Source organism: Meles meles, chromosome 19 (assembly GCF_922984935.1).
Source record: "Meles meles chromosome 19, mMelMel3.1 paternal haplotype, whole genome shotgun sequence".
NCBI lineage: Eukaryota > Metazoa > Chordata > Mammalia > Carnivora > Mustelidae > Meles > Meles meles.
The window spans coordinates 53,794,815-53,804,373 of NC_060084.1; the positions used below are offsets into that span (position 1 = coordinate 53,794,815).

A 9,559-nucleotide genomic window follows, 5' to 3' on the forward strand; every position below is an offset into this window, starting at 1 on the left:
GCTCTCGATCTCTCTCAAATAAAATCTTTTTAAAGATCACACCACACACACACCATTCTGTTTGGCTCAATACCTCCATTCCAGAGAAGTAGTGCTTTTTAAGTTATATAAAAAGAGGTATGGCAGGGATACCTGGCTGGCTCAGCAATTAAGTGTCTGCCTTCAGCTCAGGTCATGATCCCAGAGTCGGGATCAAGCCCCACATCAGGCTCCTTCCTCGGTAAGGAGCCTGCCTCTCTCCCTCTGCCTGCCGCTCCCCCTGCTTGTGCTCTCTCTCTCTGACAAATTTTTTTATAATAAATCTGACAAAAAAAATTTTTTAAAAGTATGGCAGGGGGCACCTGGCTGGCTCAGTGGCAAGAGTACATGAGTTTCAGTCTCAGGCTCGTGAGTTCTAGCACCACATTGAGTGTAGTGTTTAAAAAATAAACAGAAAAGGTATGACATTTTAGGAATAAGAAAGAACACAGCATCCACCCTGGGACTCAGTATTTACCTGAGAAAGACACTCCCTTCTCTTCTCTTTTTTCCACTTTTTTCACTGTCTAGAAGCATCACGGCTGCATTTAAAAAAATATTTTATTTATTGGACAGATCACAAGTAGGCAGAGAGGCAGGGGGAAGCAGGCTCCCCACTGAGCAGAAAGCCCTATGCGGGGTTCGATCCCAGGACCCTGAGATCATGACCTGAGTTGAAGGCAGAGGCTTTAACCTACTGAGCCACCCGGGCACCCCTACACAGCTGCATTTTGAGACTGCCTTGTATATGGAATTAACGTACCGTTCAAATCATAGCAATCTGTTTGAATTGTATTTCCCCAAATTAATATATTGAAGTTCTAGCCCCTAGTAACCTCAGTGTATTTGGAAATAAGGTCATTGCAGATGTATTTCCATTTCCTCCCCTCTTCCCACCTCGGTAGCCCCCTAGACCTGCAGGCCCCCACCCTGCAGGCCCTCCGTGTCCTTAAGCCTCCTCATGCCCACTCCCCGCCCCCAGCTGACTTCCTCACCCACACATTCTGCCCAAGCCCATTTCCCCCTACACAAGGTTCCAGCTTCCCTTCCAGCCTCTATTTGTGTCTTGGGCCACAACCACATCCAGCACATCCATACCCTGACGACAAACTGGGGGCCTGGCTAGTGAATGGTCAGCCTCCCCTCTTGAGCAGCTAACCAAGCCTAACCTCAGCCCCTGTCCTAACTGGGCTCTCTCACACTGCACCACTTTGCAGCAGCTGTGACCGCCCAGGGTCAGGTACCAGACCACTAAGGACGACCCTTATGCTCTGGAACATCGGAGATTATTTAAATTAGCCAGTTCAAAGGGTTCCCTCTAACCCTAGCTAACCCCATCCCAGTAGCCATGCAGAAGCTGTCCCTACAGCCTCAGCTTGCAGTTACCCTGTTCCTGGGGGGCAATCTCCTGTGTCTCCTCTGTCCTTCTCTCATGCAGAGCCATAAGTAATAGAGTTCTGCCTTCCATTTGTGGTGTGTGTGTGTTATTGTATCCCACATTCAAAAGAGTATTTAAATCTTAAAACAGAGCCCCACCCCCTCCAGTGTTCTTTACCCCGTGGACCTGAACTCGCCTGTGCCTTTTGCCCATCCCTGCCCTTCCTCTCTTTTGCCTCTCTTCTGTCCCTTCCCAAATATTCCCTTTGTGCCCATGACTGCTGTAGCCCCTGTCAGATGGGGCCCAATATGAGCTCCGCCTTTCCCTGCTTTGCGTACTTACCCTCTGTGTGTCCTCAGACGCCTCTGCGCTCTAAACACACAGCACCTCTCAAACCCTGTATGCGTTTTCCCTCTGTACTCTCTCCTTCCGCACTCCATATCCCCCAAACCCTATGCTCATGAACCACCGCCATCTGACCCTATGTCCCCTGACCCTGTTTTCTCTCTGTTCCCACCATACTCAGTCATACCCACACTCTCCACCTTCACCTCATGTGGCAGAGCTCATAGGACCTTTTTTCCCCTAATTTTTAAAATGATGGTAAATCTAAATGTAACATACTTACCTCCTTAGCTGCTTTAAGTGTACAGTTCAGTGGTTAATTATATTCATAGTTTTGCAACCTTATACCCCTGTCCATCCCCAGACCTCTTTTCATCTTGCACTTCTGAAACACTCTACCCATTAAACACCAACTCCCCATCTCTCCTCCCCCAAGACCCTCGCACCCACCATCCTACTTTCTCTGTGATTTTCTACTATAAGCCCCTCCTATAAGTGGGATCAAACAGGGTGTGTCTTTTTTCTTTTTAAGATTTTATTTATTTGACAGAGATCACAAGTAGGCAGAGAGGCAGGCAGAGAGAGAGGGGGAAGCAGGCTCCCCACCGAGCAGAGAGCCTGATGTGGGGCTTGATCCCAGGACCCTGGGATCATGGCCTGAGCCAAAAGCAGAGGCTTAACCCACTGAGCCACCCAGGCGCCCCAGGATGTGTCTTTTTTTGACTGGCTCATTTCACTTATCGTAATGTCCTCAAGGTTCATCCATGTCTTCACCTGTGACAGGATGTCCTTCCTTTTTAAAGTTGAACAATATTCCACTGTTTGCTTTTCCACTCTTCTGTTGGACAGTTGGGTGGCTTGCATGTTTTAGCTATTGTGAACAGTGCTGCTGTGAACAGGAGTCCACAAATGACCTCTTCAAGCCCCTGCTTCCAATCCTTTCCAATATACACCTGGAAGTGGGCTTACGGGAACCTGTGGTAATTCTATTTTTAATTTTTTATGGAATTGTCAAACTGTTTTCTACAGTGACTTATCTTTTTAATCACTATTTTTTGAGAGAGAGTGTGAGTGGGGGGAGGGGATGAGGGAGAGGGAGAGAATCCCAAGCAGACTCCCCACCCAGTGCAGAGGCCCCTGGCAGGGCTTGATCTCAGCAGGGTCCTAAGATCCTGACCTGAACCAAAACCAAGAGTAAGACCCTTAACAGACTGCACCACCCAAACAGCACTGGTGGCTGTGATTTTTATTCTCACTGCCTGAGCTCAAGGGTTCCAATTTCTCCACATCCTTGCTGTCTTCGCTATTTTTTTTTTTTTTTTTTTTTTTGGTTTGGTTGCTTTATAGTAGTCATGCTAATGGATGTGAGGCGGTATCGCATTGTGTTGTTTTTTTTTTAAGTTTTTTTATTTCTTTATGTAACAGAGAGAGATCACAAGTAGGCAGAGAGGCAGGCAGAGAGAGAGGGGGAAGCAGGCTCCCTGCTGTGCAGAGAGCCCGATGCGGGGCTTGATCCCAGGACCCTGAGATCATGACCTGAGCTGAAGGCAGAGGCTTAACCCACTGAGCCGCCCAGGTGCCCCCGCATTGTGGTTTTGACTTGTGTTTTCCCTAATGAATTGTGAGGTTTCATGTACTTATTGGCTATCTGTATATCTTTTTTGGAGAAATGTCTGTTCAAGTCCTTTTACCAATTACCGAATTTTTTTTCTTTCTTTCTTACTGATGAGTCTTTTTTTTTTTTTTAAAGATTTTATTTGTTTGACAGACAGAGATCACAAGTAGGCAGAGAGGCAGGCAGAGAGAGGGGGGGAGGCAGGCTCCCTGCTGAGCAGAGAGCCCAAATGCAGGGCTTGATCCCAGGACCCTGAGATCATGACCTGAGCCAAAGGCAGAGGCTTTAACCCACTGAGCCACTCAGGTGCTCCTTTACTGATGAGTCTTAAGAGTTCTCTATATATTCTGTATACAACCCCTTAACAGATAAATGAGCTGCAAATATTGTCTCCCATTTTGTTGGGCCTTTTCACTCCATTGATGGTGACTTTTGGTGCACAAAAGTTTTAAATTTTCATGTAGTCCAGTTTTTCTGTATTTTCTTTTGTCACCTGTACCTTTGGTATCACACCCAAGAAATCATTGTGAGATCTAGTATCATGAAGATTTTGACCAATGTCGTCTTCTAAGAAGTTTATCGTTTTAGGTCTTACATGTAGGCCTTTGATCCGTTTTGAGTTAAATTTTGTATATGGTGTTAGGTAAGCATCCAACTTCATGCTTTTTCCTGTGGACTCAGTCCTTCCTTCTTTTTCTGCCTTTACAGTTCATAAAAAAATAAGAGCCTCTCCCAAACACTAATGGTCTCTTGGAGATACTCAGAAGAAACTTGTAATTGTTTTAAGTAATTAGCAACTGGGAAAAAGTTTTACAGAAACGTTCCCAGGTCCCCAAGCCTGCGCTGTCATTACATCTACAGGAGAAACGATAATTGCGGTTCTGAGAGGAGGTGAGATCACAAATTCACAAAGCTTTCTCTGAGTTTAGCTGCCTACCCGCCCCTCCCCCGCCCAACAAGTACTGGCTGTCCTGACCTTCGCACTGACCCAATTGTCCTGACAGCAGGAAGGGTTCCAGGGAGTAATTTTATTTATTTTATTTTAAAAAAGTTTTTAAAGATTTTATTTATTGATTTGACAAAGAGAGAGAGAGAAAGCACGAGCAGGGGGAGCGGCAGGCAGAGGGAGAGGGAGAAGCAGGCTTTCTACTGAGCAGAGAGCTCGACATGGGCCTCGATCGCAAGACCATGGGACCATGACCTGCTCTGAAGGCAGACACTTAGCTGCCTGAGCCACCCAGACACCCCTCCAGTGAGTATTTTTCATTTCAGCCAGAGGCAGAATCTGCAAGGAAAGAAGTCTGAGTAAGTGCTCATGACTGGAGGAGAAAGAGACATAGTGGCAAGGCCAGACAGAGAGGTGGAATAATTCCTCAGTGAAGCGTTGAGTGAGTGATGAGGATGGGGGTCCTAAACCCTGTGCCAATCCCTGATGGCTCCTAGTGCAACTTAGTGCGATTGTCACTGAAGACAGTTGTTGATAAACTCAGTGATAAGCTAAATCTGACTTTTAAGGTGCTTAAATGTTATAGTTACGAAATAAATAGACTGCTCACATTTCCTTCCAGGAATCATATATTAAAATTTCAGTGCTATTAGAGGTGTACTTACAGTACTACCATGCTTATAATAAAGAGTGTGATGAGACTGTAAGAATTACTTCATCCTGCGCAGGAGCCACCTGTCTGCAGCTGTTTCTGGACTACAACAGCTGTTTTTCTTCTAAGTCATAAGGGCATAGGATGCACTTCATGAAAACAGTAACTGTGTCTCTAATGAAAACATCTGTGACTTGATTACGAACAGGCTACTTTCTCTCTTGAAGTTAGAGAAGCAGCCTTGAAGGAAAAGATAACTTTATAATTAGGAGCTCCAGACAAGGGGTGTCAGGACCACATGTTTTAATTTAATTTAATTTAACTTTATAGTGGTAAGAACATAGGATACCGACCTTCTTAACAATTTTTTATATTAATTTAAGGGTAGAATTTAGTGGTTTCTCAGTTGCATATGCCACCCAGGGCTCATTACATCAAGTGCCTCCTTAATGCCCATCCCCCAGTTACCCCATCCCCCCACTCACATCCCCTCCAGCAACCGTCAGTTTGTTTCCTAGAGTTAAGAGTCTTACGGTTTGCCTCCTTCTCTGTTTTCATCTTCCTTTATTTTCCTTCCCTTCCTCTATGTTCATCTGTTTCATTTCTTAAATTCCACATATGAATGGAATCATATGATATTTGTCTTTTTCTGATTGACTTATTTCACTTAGCATAATACCCTCTAGTTCCATCCACGTCATTGCAAATGCCACGGTTTCATCGTTTTTGATGGTTGAGCAATATTCCATTGTATATATAGACCATGTCTTCTTTATCCTTTCATCTGTCTATGGATATCTGGGCTCTTTCCATATTTTGGCAATTGCAGACATTGCTGCTATGAATGTTGGGTACGTGTGCCCCTTCAAATCACTATGTTTGTATCTTTTGGGTAAATATCTGGTAGTGCTTATTGTTGACTTTATTCTTATTTTCTACTTCAATTCCTGTATGTCCAGAAGAAACTTTTAAAAACAAGTGTATATTTGACCTCTTTTCTTTAGACGTTGTATACTTAAAATTGGTTAAGTTTTCAACCTAGAAATTTCTGCATGATTTGAAAAACTAATCAGAGTTTTTTTCTTGAATAGGTTTAAACTCCTCCTTCACAATGCGAGGACATTATGCATAAATGTACTCACTATATCCCATGGTTTTTATTGGTGATATGTGTTTTTTTTTTAACTTAAAAATACAGGTACAGTGCACAGATAATGAAACTGATCACATCTGATCACTGATCACATCTCTGTACACAGCACTCATATCAATGCAAAGAGTATCATCAGACCCCTGGAAGCTCCCATCTGCTGTCCCTGTCTGTCACTACTCACAGGGTAAACACAGCTATGACCTCTGCCAGCACACATTATTATTGTCTGTTTGGTATTTAATGTAAAGATAATAATAGCGCATTTAAAGTCAAATTTGTATTTGACTTTTTTCAGTTAAGTTGAGAATTTATGATTGCATGTTGTCATGGCCCATCCACTGGCATTGCTTTATAGAATTCCACTTTAGAAATATCAAACTATCATTCCATTATGACCAAGAGTGGGTCAAGAGAAACAGGATTTAAGGATGAGTTTTCTGAATTGGTTCTTGGGTTTCTAGAATTGGCTTTATAATCTGATTAGATTTTAAAATCCAAAAGAAGGGTGCTGGGTGGCTCAGTTGGTTAAGCATCTGCCTTTGGCTCAGGTCGTGATCCCAGGGTCCTGGAATAGAGCCTCACGTCAGGCTCCCTGCTCAGCCAGGAGTCTGTTTCTCCGTCTGCGCCACCCCCAGCCCCTGTGCACTCGCTCTTGCTATTTCTCATGCTCTCTCTTCCTCTGTCTCAAATAAGATCTAAAAAAAAATTTTTTTTAATTGTAAGAGAGGGGCTCCTGGGTGTCTCAGTCAGGTCTGCATTTGCCTTCGGCTCAGGTCATGATCCCAGGGTCCTAGGATCAAGCCTTATGTGGGCTCCCTGCTTAGTGGAGAGCCTGCTTCTCCCTCTCCCTCTGCTGCTCCCTCTGTTTGTGCTCTCTCTCGTACACTCTCTCTCTTAAATAAAGGAGTAAAATATTTTAAAGAAATTGTAAAAGAAAACAGTGAGAGCACATTGCAGAATATCTGCCCTTGACACTCCTTATCAGCCGTTTAAAAGAAGTAAGTATCGGGGTACCTGAATGGCTTGGTCGGTCGGTTGGTCGAGCATCTGACTCTTGGTTTTGACTCTGGTAATGCTCTGCACGGAATCGGCTTCAGATTCTTTCCCCTCTACTCCTCCCCATCCCCTGCTCACTCACTTACCCCCCACCAATAGATAAATAAATGAAATCTTTTTAAAAAATAAAAGAAGTAAGTATCTAAAGTGTCTGGAGGGACATGTATTTGATACTTGCACACCATTTTAGATAACTAATAAACATGATAACATTGGCTAGTTCCTCTCCATGTGGCTGGACAAACGTGAAAGAAGAGGATGCGCTCCGGATTCAAATTCCCAGCTCAGGCTCCGTGTAAATGGCCCAAAGGACTGTGTGTGCCCTGAAAGAGACCTGAGTCTGTGTCTCCAGACCACCTTCCTGCCAATATGCCCAAGTTACCTTAACATTACAGAGAAAACTCTGCTTTCTCCAAATCTCATCACATGTCTGTTTATGTTGTCAGCACTCGCTTGATTATCTTTAAAGACCAGCAGAAATATATCTGTGTTTTTGTGCTTTCCTTTGCCCTGCTCCTCTTTAATCTGGCCATTTCTACATGAAAATATGGTCAACATGTTCATCTCCCTTCACCACCTCATATTTCAAACAGATCAGTGCCCTCTCTGTAAGGATGTGACTTACCTACAAAACTTAATAACTGGCTCCCAGAAACACCACTGCCTGAGAATGGACGTTTCCTCCAGCCCCACTCAGGCTATTCTTTATGTAGTGGGGACCTTGTTTTCTTCAGTTGGAGGAATGACAGGACCATGCTCTACCCCATGTTCATATACCTTTTCCTGAAACTGTGTGCCAGGTTCCTTTCTTGAAAATGTATTGCATTAGATTGAAAGCCACACACTTGAAGACTTCTCTGTAATATCCAGGTTGTGTCAAGTCCTGGTGTTCGTTATTGCATCAATTCTGTACTCCTTTACTGGTAGTATTAGGAAAACTTCAATTATTTAAGTATTTAGAAGATAATGGTGTTTCATTACAATATTGTCATGATTTATTGTTTATTTTGGAGAAGATGCTCAGCATGTTCTGTTTACTGTTGTCTTGGACTCATTTTATTTAGGACCCTGAGGGGGATGAATGAATTGGCAACTGTACATTGCAGATATACATACAGTTTACATATTTCTCATAAGATGAGGGGATTTTATATTCCCTCTCCAGGCAAAGAGGAGCCTGGGTACCTTGGAGTTGTGGCTCATGAGCAGAAAGGGGCTAACAGCTGGGAAACACACAGCTGTCATCGTAGTGACATTCACAAGGATCCAGCCAAGATTATCAGAAATAGCCAAAATAACTTGAAAGACAGAGGAGAGTGTGTAAAAGTAGACAAAGGTGCTCACCAGGAGAAGGATGGTTTTGGTGGCTCTGGACTCCGGGAAGGACCTGGCAGAGACAGTTCTTCGTATATGTTGGACCGCTTCTTGTGCATGAACAGGATGAAAACCATGGTGCCGCTGGCCCAGAGCATGAGCCCCAAACATAGCATGTCAGGGAATGAGAGCAATACTGCATACAACGAGTCTGTGGTTTTTTTTGTGACGAACTGAAGAACAGTATCCGAAATTCTTTTCATTTGTGATGCACTAATTACATACACAGGGAAAATGACATTTACCAGCATTTGCAGCATCCAACACAGGAAAATAGAGGGAACAATGTACTTGGGAGCTTTTACTTTAAGCTCTGCCCACCAGGAGTTTGCAGGGCTGATCGTGATGGCCTGGTAGACACACAAGATGCAGATGCTACCGATGGATACTCCCCTCCCCATCCTGTGAAGAAAGAAAAGAACTTTGCATCCAAAGTGACTAAGGATATGTTTCCACCCAAATGCTGCCATGGTCTGGGGGACTCCTTTACAGAGCAGGGCTAAGAAGTTGGCCACAGTCAGGTGCTTGTGAATGAAATCTGTGGACCTCAACCTGTAGTCAGTGAAGGAAAGGAGGATGTAATGATAAAGAAGTGAGAAATTGCCCAGGATGCCAACCGCCATCTGTGTTAAGAAGATCAGTCCTACCACCAGTTCCCTGTTGGCCATTTTCTCTGTTCCCAGTCACTGTTAGTTGCCTTCTGAGCTAAAATGTCCTTCATGGGAGCATGAGGCATGGGCCAAATGTATCATGTCAGCTGAATTCCGGTATGTTCCCCCTTCCCTTCGTTCCCCCTTGGAAACACAGCCTTCCAAGGACTGAACATAGAACTTTTTCTTTTTCCATTTTATTTATTTTTTCAGAGTAACAGTATTCATTGTTTTTGCACAACACCCAGTGCTCCATGCAAAACGTGCCCTCCCCATTACCCACCACCTGTTCCCCCAAACTCCCACCCCTGACCCTTCAAAACCCTCAGGTTGTTTTTCAGAGTCCGTAGTCTCTTATGGTTCGCTTCCCCT

General features: G+C 44.1%; 1 pseudogene; it reads right to left on the bottom strand.

The window, feature by feature from the left end:
• Nucleotides 1–8,251: 8,251 nt before the first annotated feature.
• On the bottom strand, nt 8,252–9,353 carry LOC123931331 (annotated as a pseudogene).
• Between the last annotated feature and the right edge of the window lie 206 nt (nt 9,354–9,559).